Below are 16245 nucleotides of genomic sequence, written 5' to 3'. Positions count from 1 at the left end.
TTAACTTTTTATACGGGCCCCAGGTCCCCTAACTTATGTTTAGGGAAATTTTCTCCATTGAAAAACAATCCCAGCACAAAAGGTTTGAAATTAGTACGACCAATATTCACCGAGATATGAAACGCAGCGTTTTGTGACTTACACCACTTTACACTCGCCGTCAATAACAAATTTCGGGCGCGGGGGGGGGGGTATAGCAGTTAACAAGTGTTTAAAAATATGTGTGCAGAGTGTGGTTTTTAAAATTATTCGAGGTTTTGCAGTGTGTTTTTGCGTAATACGGCATAACATTTACATGAATTTTTGAACAGCAAAAATATAAATGCTTTTTTTTACTTTGGAAACCTGTCATTCTTTTGAAATGGCTATAAGTTCCAATCTTATCTTCTGTATTGTCCCTTAAAACTTTTAACTGGAATATCTCCTTGAGTTTTGGTCTCACAAATATCAGGTTTTTTATGTCAGTAATAGTTTTCAGTGGAGATCATTTCCCTAAATATAAAGTTAGGGGACCTGGGGCCCGTATAAAAAGTTAAATTTTGTATTTTTTGACTCATTTTTATTTTTGCTTCGAACATTCAATATCTTAACTCCGCATCTGATTTTGAACATTTTTGCAATTGGAAGTATGCATCTAGGACTAACGGTTGCGATAATAAGAGGTCTTGCAGGTTAAAAAGGAACAACCTGTATACTACTTTTATTGTATCTTTTTCCTTAGGGATGATTCTGCGGTTATGCACTAAAAATGTCGAGATTGCAATACGTGTTTGTTTTTTCTTTAAAATACGGTGCAATAAATATAAAGAGATTTTTGTGTATCGGCAAATTAAGAATTTTACTCTTCTTAAAAATGTTCTTTTTAATCGAAATGTTCTTGTACTTTCTTTTCCGTATTCTTTCTCTTATGATGACTTTCTTGTTTACTGAAAAAAAGTGAAAAAAGCTTTAGAAAGACACCTCCACTCTTTCCATCCTCTCAAACCAAAACGAAGATTATTAGACCAATCAATAAAGAATCCGTGTTTAGGCACCGGAAATGAATTTCAGCACACTCTGTTAAAATTTCACTTTTATTTGATACAGAAGTTCTGCTACTTGTCTTTAATAAAAGTAGGACTGATCTCTGAATATTGAATGTCTCATATCTTCTGAAAAGGCTTCTAATTGGCATTCGCCAACTAATTGAAATTCTTGAACGATCTTGCAGTCGTTGTATTCCCAAGTAATTAGTTTGGAACGAAGGCAACAATCTTTATATGGTGTTTCTACCGCTCGAAATTCATGGCTGACTGAAATCCAGAAAATATACTACAATGTTCTTATTGAAAATTTGTTAATTATTAGTTTCTTTCAAGTCTTTATCGTAGCACGCGAGACAATTTCCTGAAGATGCAATTCAAAAGGTTTTATTTTATATCTGCATAGTGGTTGATGTACATGCATTAATGCCATGTTTTTACTCGTCTATAATTTCTAATACTGATATTGCTAAAAGAAAGTTTTGTTGTCAAATCATGCAATTTCTTGATTTATTTACAATCATTAATATTTCAGAATTTCGTAAGTTCGTATAAACAACTTTAGCTTGTTGCTTATGTAAATTAGGTTTTAGCAACATAATACTAGCTTCATATTAAGCGGCATTAAACATTGCGAATACTAGTAAATTGAGAATTATTAACGGTGACATTTGGATATTTTTAATCCAGCCAGAACACCCCTAACACTGTCTCCTCAAACATAAAATTTATCTATGTGTGGAAAAATATTTGAAATTGAAAATGCATTTTCCATTGCATTCAAATTTTGTAGGGTTTCTTTCAAAAAAGGTCTGATATTGCTGTTTTGTACTTATAAGATCGAATATAATACTGAAGATCCTTTCAAGTTGATATGTCCTTGCTCAAATTAAGTTTAGAGTTTCAGTTATGGGTACATATGACAATTGATTTTTTGGTCACTCTTACTCAAAATTATATTATTTAGAAATGATGGTAAAGCAAGCTGAACTTGACAGACGATAAATAAAAAATGCAGCAGTACAATAGTAAGATTTATTTTGTTTTATTTATATTTATTTTATTTTATTTATATTTATTTCATTTTTTTATTGTTTTATTTATTTTTCTGTTAATTTTAAAAGCGATTTGTCAATTACGATTTTTAAAAAAAGATTTAATGCTGCTCGAATCCGTAAGTTGAAGTATGGTTATATTGTTAGAAAAAATACGTGATTTAATATTGTTAAATACTGGTTTTGTATGATTCCTCAAAAGAATTGAACTCAGCTAGCCTGATAATTACTGGTTATCACTATGCCCATGACTAGGTGAGTGACGATAATTGTCACAACTGTGTTTTACAACTTGCATCAGAAAAACGATAAGCATAAATCATTGTTGAAAATATAGGAAAATTTCACAGCTATAAAAGTGGAATTTCTAAGTTCTAACACCGTGAGAATAAGTTGTTCCATTAACAAGAACAGCAGCATCAAAGTTCAACAACATTCAAACATTAAAAAAAAATCCTTAACCATGTTACTATTCGGTTTTTCAATACACACTAGCGAGAGACCCGTTTAGCTTTGACGTACGAAATGTCTTTAACACAGTAGGAAGTTGTTTCCGCACCTTTAACTGGACTTGTAACTCATAAAATTTAAATGGAAAACAAACTAATAATCAGATAACGACATTTGTGATGCCCATTAATGTATTCTCGAGCGTGGAATTGTTCAACTTGCTTTTGTTTCCGGCGAATTTATCTTTTCTTTAGCTGGTTTCTTTGTGATTTGATATGCTACCACGCACATTCAAGTGGACTGTAATACCTTTATTAAATCTAATTATATAAAAGCGTGAGCAACATGCTTTCATCTGGTCTGAACTATAGACTGCCAAATCTGTTAACAACCGTGGTTTTAAACAAAACATAGGTGATATTTCAACACAACCATACTCTGCGTTTTTGCCTGTCTTTGATTACAATGAATGTTTTAAATTGATTACCTTTTTTATCCATTTCGTTTTTAGGCGTTTTCCGCTCAAGTGCCAAACGTACATAAAATAAGTCTTACTGTATCGTAAACATACGACTAAAATAAAAATTAAGTGAAAAATATGTACAATACTTTTATAAGTACTGAAAAATATAAATAGGATTTTGCTGCCGGTAACTGAGTGCTTGTCGATCTATTTGAATTATTTTGGCCAGGACTGGTCCTTTCCATGTTCCGTTTCTTAATTTAAACAAGCTATTGCTTACATCAGGCATTCATAATATCATTTTGTCCCTGTTCGAACTCAATTAAACTTATACATAACTGATAGATCTCTTCTGAATGTTTTTTTTTTTTTTTTTTTGAGCCAAAAAAAATGTATGAATAGTATTTCTTAATATCCATTTTTATAGACTGTTTGCTAAGTTTACCTTATGTTTTCTTGCATGTTCTTTAAAACTGCATTTGAAACAAAGTATTTTTTTTTTCTGTTTTTACAACACGAAAATGTAATAAACAAAGAAATTTTAATTTTCTGATGCCGATAATGCAAAACATTTTGTTCATATTTATCTCAATTAAAGCATGATTATCATTCCTAAACAATTATATCAAGTATTCCTTTATGGTACGCGTGATTGTGCTGCAGACTGGTGACCTGTAATATTTTGATTTAATTGCAGAATAATGTCTACAAGAGCTTCAATTAGTATGAATATTACTGATAAAAAGTTTAAATCCAACAAGACTTACAGAAACACCTTAAATATGATACGCTTATGGTTAAAGTATAGGGTTCTTTAAGCTCTTCTGGTTGATAGAAAAAAAACGGCCCATCCGCTTGCGCTGTTTAATAGCAACGGGCTAAGAAGAATAAAAGCGACCAGCAAATTCTTATCTTTATGGAAATCGAGTTGTAACTATTTTATACGTTGTCTGTATAGATATAAATTAAACAACATGTCAAAGTGAAAGGTTTTCTTACGAATCACCTAGTCATTAACTGCAATCATGATATAATAGGGAAAAAAAACAGGTAAGTGTGATTATGTTCGTTCATTAGAAGATATACTTCCTTGGCGTGAGATTTTAGTTAATACTTAGGCTATTTCTTTTACACGCTTTGAACTTTAACACGTTTACAATATTGATTACTGATTTTGCAAGTTCAGAAAAACGTTTCTCAACTCAGAGGGCTCTTCAGAAAGTAAAGAGCGTTTCTTTCTGGCGCCGCCTGGCGCGCGACCATTGCGTATATTTTTGTATCTGCGTGCTCAGCACCTCAGTCGGCATCCAAGCACCACAACGGCATCAACCCTGTACAGCGCGTTACGTATATATATATATATATATATATATATATATATATATATATATATATATATATATATATATATATATATATTCAAATTTGAAACGTGCACTGCAAGTGAAAAAGATGCGAGTTGTGAGTTGCTGTCTGAAATACGGTTTTGTTGGCTAAAACCAAAAACCTAAGTAAATTTATCGGCAAAACGTGCGGAGTAAATGGAAACAGCGTAACGAATGGCGTCCGGAAATGGTGCGTTCAGTTTAAAAATGGGAAGTTTTCCCTCAACTGCCTCACAGTTCCTATCTTGCACCTAGTGATTTTTACTTGTTTAAAAGAAAGAAGAAATGGCTAGCAACACAGCGCTTTAACGACGACGACAAGGAGCTTCGGGTAAGCGTCGCTGAGTGGCTGAGATCTATGACGAAGAATTCTAAGACGAAGGAATTTCAAAATTCGTTTCAAAAAACGTTTTTTTGGCCTTGCAAAAGCAGTAATCAATATTCTAAACGTGTTAACAGATAAAGTTCTACAGCTATGATAATTACTTTAATTTGTGTGATGATGGTGATTCTGTGGAAAAATTCAATTTTTGTTGCTCTTTCAGATGCAAAAAAAAACATTTTTTTTCTTTTGCTTAGTTTGTTTGCTTGAACTCATTAAACTTTGTTTTGAAATACAGAGGATTTGGTTGTTGACTTATTGATCGTTTCAAAGTTCGCAGTATCATGTGCTTTACAGTACTGTGTGTGATATATATTAGGAAGAAGAAGTAGTAACGTTTGACTACGGAGAAATAACGGATGACCTAGAAGCGGAAACATCATCTGTATCATTTTTAACAGGTTGTTTGTAATTATTTTGCAAAAGATAGGATCAGCAAGAACGCGCCTCTTCCTTCGTCGCTGATTATACCTAATAAAAATGATGTTTTTGCTTTAAGGTCATCTACCATCTCTCCGTGGTTAATATTTAGTATCATCTGTATTGCACACTTTGCCATAGTCGAAAGTTGTGAAACGCATTAACTCTAACTGCAACAAGAAGTGCTTTGGTTTCAAAGGACTCCTATTTTATCATAACTGACATTTTTATCACCGAATTTTACGCTTTATTTAAATGTAACAGAAAACGGAAAGAGACATAAAAGATAAGTAAACAGATTTTAACAACAGTTCAGCAAAACTTACTAAATGCATTCAAAATCTTCTGCTTGCAGTAATAGCAAAAACAAAAATCCCATGCGACACTTCGGGCCTATGAAGTTAAAATAACGTAGCTTTATTTCGCGAAAATGATCGAAAACGTCAAATGCATCAGCATGGAATGCCAAATATTCGAGTATATTGACTTAAGTGGCAAGCATCGTCGTCATGACAACCAGTAAAGAAGAAAAATAGGATTTTACACATTTCGCTAATCTTTACTTGCGTCATTTTACCATTGCTATCATTTACCGTTAACTGCGAACAGGACGCGCAAGAAAATTCTGATTCGATTTTATTTCTTTTGTATCTTTGAAGATCGTATTTTTAATGGCTACTTAAGAATTTCCCAAATGGATTGCTGCATCAAAAATAATAAAAAATGGCAATTTTGAGTGCGATGTCTTCATTATCGTATGAATACATAGTGAGATATAGTAAAACAAAACGCAATGTTTGTGAAGCAAAATACTTTTGCGTGTGAGAATATTCACAAATAAACGCTAGCAACGATAATGAAAGTTTTCTAGAGGTGTTATGTTTTCCTTTTAGTAAGTCGCAGTTTTTACAAAATGGTTTAAATATTTTTGAAATAACGAGTGAAAAATTGCTTCTGAAACACAGTTAATAAACTCGTATGACACCAAATGTTTGGTTTCTGCAAATTAGTCGGAAATCGTGTTTACCTCACAGAAACATAAAATAAGCGGTTTTTGAGAAATGTCTCCTTTTATAAAAAAGAAGAAAACAGTCCTTCTTTAAAAAAAAATGGTTCTCTTATTGCATAGTACTGTATCAATTGATTTCCAGTACTCGCTTAAAAACTGGATGTAATCAAAAGTTTCGCAAGTATTAAAGTAATTTCTTATGTGTGTTAAAATTTTGAGGCAAACTCATCAAAGAAAAGCTTTGGGAAATCACGCTGCTTAGTTATAATTATTTCTTTCATGAAGAAAAGTTAGCGTTAGTAACAAAATAAATTTTAAATGCAACTTGAATCCATTTTGTTTTCTGTTCTGATTTTTTATGACTTTCTGCTGTTCATACCCATTCAGACTTTTGATTCCACACTAGTTATGCTACTTAAATTTTTTGAACATCATTTTTACAACAATAACACAAGTTGGTTTTAAATATTTTGACAAACATTCATCAAACAAAAATAATCAAATTGAAAAATAAAAGCATATAAAGGCCTTTATGTCATAAGGTATCTCTAAAATCAAAAATAATCTTGAAAGTAAGGAAATAAATTTTTAAGACATAAAAAAGTAAATATTAATGCAGATTATTGTACGAAATGACAGAAATATCTATATATCGTTACGGCTGCCCGTTCATTCGCCGTCTGTCAACAGGTATGTTTTTCTTCAAAAAGATGTTTTAACTGTTGATTTTTGTTAAATCTATTTCTGAAGTTAGAAAATCGACGTTCGTATATGAAGAGAAAACTAGCTGATGTGTGCATCACATGACTTCATTTTACTCCAATTTAATGTCATTTCCATTACTGACAATTTTAATGTGATTCAATAGTTTACTCTCTAAATATCACCGACAGTGCCAAATTGAAACAGATTTAAAAAAATTAAAAGAATTACCAATATTATAACACCACATGAGTTTACATCGAAATTAACAATGATTTCCCCCTCAAAAGGGGCAAAATACCTCTTTAGAAACACCCGAATGCAACCGAAGGGAGAGATGCACAACTAGACCCCACTAGGAGTCTACGTACCAAATTTCAACTTTCTAGGACTTACCAATCTTAAGTTATGCGACATACATACGCACATCCGCACATACGCACGTACATACAGACGTCACGAGAAAATTCGTCGTAATTAACTCGGGAATCATCAGTATGGATATTTCGCGTATCTATTCGTTCTTAGGCACTTATCCACGAGTGGTCGAGTCGAAAAAAAAACTCAATATTCATTCGAGGGTGAGTAAAATAGAAATTAAGGTCGATTTTTGAGTGAAAATTTTTTCGCGAATACAATACTTCCTTTTTTGTGAAAGGAAGTAAAAAAAAAAAATAATGATTTAGTTCTAGGTTCCCTTCTACTTCTGTTTTGTAAGTTTTTATGACTTCAGTGAATATTAAAAGAGTAAACTGACTTTTGAATCATCTAACGCTTATTACCTTAGGTTTTTGTGGTTAAAACCCAATATTGTAATGATGATCCCTCAGACACTGTATAATTCAAATTTTTGCATTCAGTGTAGATTGTTCCGGAAAAGTCAATCAATCAAACTTGCGACTATTAATGTCACTGCCTTTAACAGTATGTATCCTATGGTGTGGGGGATTTTTTATAGTTCTGAAGAAATTGCTTTCGAAATGGTTGCAGCTTATTTGGAGATTAATGCATCGAATCTCTCTCACTTTGCGTTATCTGTTTTGAAAAAATTGGAACACAAAAATTCACCAACATAACTACGTTCCTGTGTTTTAGACAGCAAAAATAAAGATTAAAAAAGTGTTATAAAATATTGAGTTTTCAGGACAAAAAAACATTTTTGCATAATGATACCCAATGTGATTGCTAGATAAATTAAAAGAAAAAAAAGCAGAATTTTAAATTTTCAGTATAATTAGCTGATTCGTGCAAAACATTCACAGTCACGACAGCGCCAATTCAAAAATCCGATTTTTTTTAAAATTATTATTTTAAATCTTTCAGTCAAAATGTGAAATGATCATATATTTTTAGCCAATGGGGGCCGAAAAAATCTTCAAGTTATGCTTTACTATTGTAGTTTAATGGAGTATTTAGAAACCCATTACAAAAAATACCTAAGAAATAGTATTTATAATGATGCGACTTATCGTTGTAAAATAAACGTTTACTTTTCCAATTTTAATGCAACAACATAAATGTGGTTCAACAACATAATTCATAATCTAAACCAGCAAATTATAATTTCTAGAAAGATTGATAAGAATTCATCCGATGAAAAAAAGTCATTCAAAGACGATATTTTCTTACCAATTAGAGGGGTCGAACCCACGATTATTATTAGCACGATACCAACTCCTAATATGCATCTGTCCTGGGATGCTATTTATTAACGAAATGCGTGGTAAAAATTAACTGAAATTGTAAGTCTTACTTTAGTTTTTTAAAGTTAGTATTCCAATTTATCATGCTAAAATATTTAGTTTTCGATTCTTTAGATGTTTAGTTTTCGATACAACGACATAACTGTAGTTAAGAGTCTTACAAAGAGTTTAAATTAATATTTGATGAGAATTTTGATCAAAATGCTGTGGAGGAAAAAAAACATTCATGACATTTTATGACCAATGGAGGATCAACCCAAACTGTAAAAACGATTCAGAAACGATCTCGGACAAATGGGCAGCTGATGTGCCCAATTTCTGCCAGTAACTTATCTTGCAAAAACCAGGAACGTTTTTTGCTAAAAGTCAGTAACTTTCCTGAAATTGTCTTTCAATATTTCTGAAGAATTTGGAAATATCTCGGTTAGTAGTCTGGAATCCTCAAAGGAAGCTGATAGTGTAAAATTGATTAAAATTGATTATAATTTTTTTAAAGCAGAAAACAATATATATAATTTGATAAAGACATTTTTGCAGCAGTAATAAAAGTTTAAAAGCATGTTTTTGAACATATTCATGAAAGTTAGACTAATCTAATCCTCTTATATATAATAGCGAATGATCGAGTAACGCTCCTGACGTCATCAACAATGAAACTCGCTCCACGGTACAATAATTTAATAACATTTCTTGGTAAAGTTTGACATGCACGGAAGTTCTTTAATTTGGCGAAGCTGAACTGGGATCCGGTATCTTAACTGTTTTACTGGTAAAACTGTCGTTTCAGTAGAATGGATAAACGAAAAAGTGGTCAACAATGAACGCCATCTACTGGAGTTTAGGGTTAATCCATTAAACTTAGGGTTAAAATTTCAACTATAAAAATATTATCAAGCAGGCAAATGCTTCGTTCAAATGTAGAAGCAATTTTCTCCCGTCATACATTGACGAACGCTTTTCTAGTATTTAAATAAATATTAAGCAGTTGAAATCAAGTTTACAGATTAGAAAAAATATATTTTGAGTATTTTTTTATACGAGGACTTTGAAATTCTGATCCCCCAGCTTTTGTGTGACTGAAGTGACATAGTTTTTATGTGTGAAGAAAAGTAGCAAACATTGCTCTTCTCGCTCTTTCTCTTTCTCCTTGTCTGTGGTTGAGTACGTTCAGGCCGTGTGGCGATTACCGATTACAGATTTGGGTTATCAACAGAGCATCTGTTGAAACGCGTGTATGATTAACGTATTTCTAATATTATTTCCTGTTTTCGTTGTTTGTAATATATTTTCTTCATTAAAATTTTGTTGTGAATATGTCTGAAACGCCTTTCCCGTGACTTGTTCCAAGCTACGATGGGTTGAAAGCTTAGTCTATTACTGATTGAGCCACTGTGATTGTCAATCAGATTGCGCTGCGCGGAAATATTAGTATGTGTAAGAAATACGTGTTCAAGAAAACTGATGTCTAAACTTAAGATGTATAGTTTGATTTATGTTTGGCTGTTTCAGAGTATAAAAGTGGAAGATTTAAATGGATCACATTGAAAACAAGTTAGGTGTGAAAATTGAGCTTCTAATGGGAAATATTTCTCGATGAGTTATTATTTATTTTAAGAAAGTGTTTACCTTACTAGAATATCTGAAAATGCTTTTTTCTTAACGTCATCAGTTATTTTTACGTCGTAGCAACCAATGACTATATAGTAAAGTGCATTTACAAATACTTGAAACAAGTCTGGATTCAAAGCGCTCTTGGAAATAAAATGGAGCGTAGGTCTGTCATCTGGAGGGGTTCTAGGATGAATCACTGTTCCATTGAGTTCGTCAAATTAAAAGGCAATATAACCCTTCCCCCAATTTCGTGCTTCCCTCTAATACAGAAGTTGAAATTCTATCGTGTGTCTTTATTGACACTTTTGCAGTTCTTTAGTGCATCAAATCCCGGGCTTTAGTAGTTAAGAAAAAAATGAATACATTTACAGAGTAATAAGTCTTACTTTCTATCTCACTATAAATGATTTCAAATGGAAAAAAGGGAAAATAAATAAATATCGTTTGATTACTAAATAATTTCAGTCCAGTAAAGTATCATGAACGTTTATGCTTGAGTCACCTTACTACAAATACAGGTTTCTAACAATGATGTTTTCCAGAACAATCAAGTGTGAATTAGCAATACAGTTGTAATTGAATAAACAATTATACATGGTCCGGAAATATATTTTTCTTATTTCAAAAGCAATGTAATCCTATTTTATGAATTGAAGGGCTCGGGGCAGAAATTAGACAAACCACAAGGACTGACTTTTCGATCAAAATTTTTGTTTTTCATAAATAAAAATAAAATAAACATGACAATGGATTATGTAATTTGGAGAAAAAACATTTCTGGTATTGCAGAGAATATAGAATTTATAATAATTTTTACATATTTTTTGTAAGTAGGAAATTGGCCAACTGAAATATTCAAAATCACATTCTTGCCCCGAGTCCTTCAATTGTATATAAATATTTCTTTTGTATGTTTGAACTGGTGAAGCCAGAAGAAGAGGAAATGGAAAAAAATGGGGGGGTGGAGGGTTTAGTTATAGTCATTTTCTATGGCAAGAAAAATTAGCGTTTTGAGGAAGATATATCCCGAAATCATCCCCTCCCCCCCGAATACGCGCGTATCTAAAGTTTTGCTTTAACAGTTGCGAGAATATTGTTAGACAGGTGACATCCTAGCCTCCCCTCTCCCTACTGTCCATAGGCTGACTTTTTTAATCTGTTCCTACTAGTTTTTTAATCATACGTATCTGACTAAAGCCCCTGCACTTAACTAGATTCGAAGACCAACGTGCGGAAGTAAATCGCTAACCAACTCGATGCGTTGCTGGTAGGAGTCACGAAAAACGCCATAAATTGGTTTCTTCAGTGTACAGTTGGACAATGAGCAGGGCTCACTTTGCACAGCCCTCTGGAACCAACAATTCTTTTTTGCGGGTAATTGCTTGAATTTTACCTAAATGTTAAAATGTGCATAAAATTAGAAAGAAGTGCATGAGCTCAGCTGCCGTGAGCTCTTTGCACGGGAGCTGAGCTCATGCACTTCTTTTTAATTTTATGCACATTTTAACATTTAGGTAAAATTTAAGCTATTACCCGCAAAAAAGAATTGTTGGTTCTAGAGAGCTGCTGCAGTTTTTTTTTTTTTTGAAATGAAAGCCTTGACAACGCGGACTGTATTCCTTCACCTACCTTAGATGCTATTAAAACCTGTAGAAAAGCACGTTAGTTATGATACAGCTTTTCTGCTTTGTTACTAAACAAATAAAAACGTTCTGATCCATAAACTAGGCTTCATTACGGTTTGCAACTGTTAAGTTATGTAAGATGAAACCTGTTTTTGAAATTTAAAATAACATGGCGATAAAAAGGAAACGTAGAAAAGCAACAAGTAAAAATACAAAAAAAAAAAAAAAAAAAGAAAAGAAAAAAAAAGATTGAATAGTGAGGAAAAAATGTTACCGAAGTCATCGCCTTAAAAGTGTTCTCTTGTTCGTCAATATAACGCTGTCACTGAATCTCCACGATGTGACAAGCGTTTAACTTTTCAAGTTAGTAATACCAACTTAATAATCCTTCCTCCCTCTGTTTCTAAAAACGAAAAAAATCTTCCAACTAGTTCAACTATTCATTAAGAAAAATCTTACTCTTTTTTTCAGTCGTGAAAGAAAGTAAACGTTTATTAACAACGTATTCTGCAAAATACGGATAACCGACTTTAGTTTTCATCACACTTCCAACTTGTGAGTAACGTATAAGTGCTTTCTTAAAGTTATTGCACTAACCAAACGCATTTTCTTAAGTGATCCCTTATTTCATTGTATTTTACAGACCATCAAATAGTTGCTAGGAAAATATTCACTGCTGGATTTAATTACCTAATCAGTAATTGTACCATTTGAGTAAAAAGCCATATCAGCATTCAGACCTAATAAATGCAAAATATAATTAATTTGAATTCATTATTAACCAACTTTTAGTTCAACGAACACTAAATTTAGTCAACCTTTAATTTATTTAGCACAATTTCAATTCTTTTAGAAAAATCTTTCTAAAGCAGTTTTCAGGATAATGGTGCAGTAGTATCATGTTTATTTTAAATGCATTTAATGTATGTAAGCTTTATGTTATGCTGCCATTAGAAACTGCAGAAATATTTACATCTAGTTTAGTTAGTATTAACTCAGTGAAGCTACAATGCAAGTAAAATACTCTTTCCTGAGATGAAACATTTTGTCTCAAATTCTCTTTCGTTGAAACCTAAATTTTCATCATTATATCAAACCGCATGCACGCTAACACGCGAGTAAAGCATCACCAGCTGCTGAAGTAAGGCGAAATGCATCATTTTATCTAATTTTCACGTAAATTCTCAAAAAGACTGTTAATGTGTAAACAATGAGGTAATTTTTGGGGTAAGTGCCGACGCATGCAACACTTCCTTACATATAGTTGCAGTATAATTTGATTTATACCACTAAATTTAAAATGTTTTAATATTAAGTTAATTAAACTAAAAGTTATTTTCATAAAGGATTTGGATTTTACTTAGATATTAAACATTTTTAGAATCATATGTTTTATTGTTTATCTACTTCCTTGTAAAAGTGCGAAAAGATACATTAAGCAATTTTCTTTTTAAAATCCTTATTAAAACTGCATCACTAAAGTCGCAATTTTCTGTGCTATTTTTTTTTCCGTAATTATCAGAACTACACCCTAAGCAATAATTTCCTTATATAGGGGAATGTGGGACAAAGTGAAATAGTTAAGATGACTGAGCTTTTTCAAACTGAACAAATTGGAAATGTATTTTGAAATTTACGGTATATTAAAAGAAAAAAACATTCTATTTTATAATGAAATTTGCATTGAGTTTTTTTAAAGTTTTGGCAGTAAAGTTGCGCCTTCAAAAAAAGTGGATTGTTTTCAGTTTTTCCCCTGATAGTTAAGTGAAAAACAGCTTTTTCTAATGAAATATTTACTATTCAATTGTAGAAAATATTTTTTATCAAATAGTTTATATATATTGTAGTAAATAAAAGGTTCAATGAATAAATGAAAATATACTGAAACATTAAACTGAAAATTAAATTAGATAATTAACTAATGTATGAAGAAAAAAAAATGAACAAGAAAAAGAGTGAATGAGTAAGAAAATAAGTTAATGAATGAATAAATAAGTGAATTATAACTGGAGGAATATAAATTAATAAATGAATATGTTTGTGATTTAATCGATGGTTGAGTAAGTAAGCAAAAAAAAACTATTTTACTTTTCCTCTCATTTACTTGACATATTGTAGAAACTAAGTAAAAGACACATAGGCTTAATGTTAAATAAATAATTAACATAGACAGAATATTAGAAGGTCTCAATTGTTATTTAAAATGTTAATAACAAGATTTATTTATCATTTTATAATAACAAAAATACTTTTTGATTTACAACAAAATGTTACAATATTAGTATTAATTTTCGAAAATTGCCTATATTATTCTATGCTCCAATCTTCTTTGGTAATTTTTCCTAACTGGAATAGATGACATGTGCTACTATATAGTTAAAATATTACCAGATTGGTGGCGCTAAAAGCAGATGAAATATTTCACCATTTGACTTTGCCCCACATTCCCCTACTTTTATAAATATCAATATTGCTTGTGTAACATAATGACCTATGAATTTCAATAAGCATTAATGATGCAGTCAAAAGCAGAATATTCCTCTTTGTGTGTGATTCTTTCCTGATTTATGTAATTTAGATACGTTAACAACAACTGACTTAAATCATAAATCAATGCAACATATAAACTAAACAAATTTTAAAAAATAAAAAGCGTTCAAAGATACTGAAGGGGGAAAATCGGTAATCATTATATACAAAAAAAAAAAAAAAAGACTTCGTTAATGTCATTTTTTTATTAATATTTTCCTTATTTCCGTGATCCTTTTTTTCTTCGGTATAAAATACGGCTCGTCATTTTGTCATTTTGTTTCTGCGATGCATTGAATTATTTTACAATTTTTAAAATCTTTAGCGCGGACAATTATAAAGAAAGTATTTTCTTTAGATTCTTTAAAATAAATTACCAAGAAGAGTTTATAAAGACCATTTTAGTGAACTATGTTTTATCTTGTATTTGGACTCAATTTTAAAGTTCACAAAATCAGGAGAAGTTATCATTACATAGAAATTTTGTTACAGAAACGGGGGCTTTTTATATAATGCCTTAAAAATGCATTGCTTTGAATAGAGTTTTGACCACAGTTAAATTCAAATCTGAAATCGTGAACGTATTTGCTGATCTCGCTCTTTTTTACTTCCTTTTACAAAAAAGGAAATATTGTATTCGCGAAAAAAATTTCACCCAAAAATCAGCCTTAATTTCCATTTTGCTCACCCCCAAATGAATGTCGAGTTTTTTTTTTCAACCCGTCAACACGTAGATATGTGCCTAGGAACGTACAGACACCCGAAATATCCATTTTGACGATCCCCGAGTTAATTACAACGAGTTTTCTCGTGACGTCTGTATGTACGTATGTATGTATGTGTGCATGTATGTTGCATAACTCAAGAACGGAATGTCCTAGAAAGTTGAAATTTGGTACGTAGACTCCTAGTGGTGTCTAGTTGTGCACCTTCTTTTTTGGTTGCATTCGTATGCTTTTTTGGTTGCATTCGTATGAGGTCTTTTGCCCCTTTTTGGGGGGAAATCATTGTTAATTTCGATGTAAACTCAAGTGGTGTTATAATTTGGCGGAAACTTGGCGATATATCGCCAGTCTTTTTGTCGTCCTGTTTTGTCGCCAACTTGGCGACAAATTTGGAGATTTTTTATTTTTATTTTTTTTTTATCTGGTTTCAATTTGGCCACTAGTGATATTTAGAGAGTAAACTATTGAATCATATTAAAACTACCAATAATGAGAAAATGAAATTAAATTGGAGTAAAAGGAAGTCATGTGATGCGCACATCAGCTCGTTTTTCTAGTCCTTCTGGTTTTCAAACTATTACACTTAACATTATACAGTACTGTGCAAATGAATTGAAGCAAACTTATTTTTTAAGAATATTGTTCCTTTCTCAGGGATTTTCTGCTTCAAGCCAGTTTCAGTTGCATTATCGTAGGATATTCTTGACTGCCCTTAACTTCTTCAAACCAATTTGGCTCAAGATCATGACGTGTGGGAAAAAAATCCTTTCTGTTGCTGTAAGAAGTGGTTGATTGTGCGAATTGTCTGCTTCTATGATGTAATTTAAAAACGGATATCACTCCAAGGAAAAGGACTAGAATTTTTACCTTTAATCACGATATACTTCTGTGACTGTGAATAATATTGCTGCAGCAGTTGGAGATTGAAAATCCAGTATTTAAAGGATTATTAATCAGCAAAAGAATTTTCGGACATTGTCTCCAAAACGGAAAGATAAAAGAGGACACAAAGGCAAGACCACACCTGTAACCGACAAAACCGACAATTTTTTTGTACGAAACAGTAAAATGCAACCTTAAAAATAAGTATATATCTTCAGAGCGAACTATAAGATATTGGTGTGATCATGGGTTTATCGACAATTCGAGGAAGGCTTAATGAAT

The 16245-nt window shown here is 31.8% G+C and overlaps 1 protein-coding gene across 1 annotated transcript in view; it reads left to right on the top strand.

Annotated features, from left to right (window-relative positions):
- Window positions 1–16245, top strand: part of LOC129231038 (gamma-aminobutyric acid receptor subunit beta-like) — a 518639-nt gene that overhangs the window by 471519 nt on the left and 30875 nt on the right. The window lies entirely within an intron of this gene.

This window comes from Uloborus diversus, chromosome 10, assembly GCF_026930045.1.
Source record: "Uloborus diversus isolate 005 chromosome 10, Udiv.v.3.1, whole genome shotgun sequence".
Classification (NCBI taxonomy): domain Eukaryota; kingdom Metazoa; phylum Arthropoda; class Arachnida; order Araneae; family Uloboridae; genus Uloborus; species Uloborus diversus.
The sequence above is the reverse complement of the archived record's forward strand: the minus strand, read 5'-3'. Positions and strand labels throughout refer to the sequence as shown.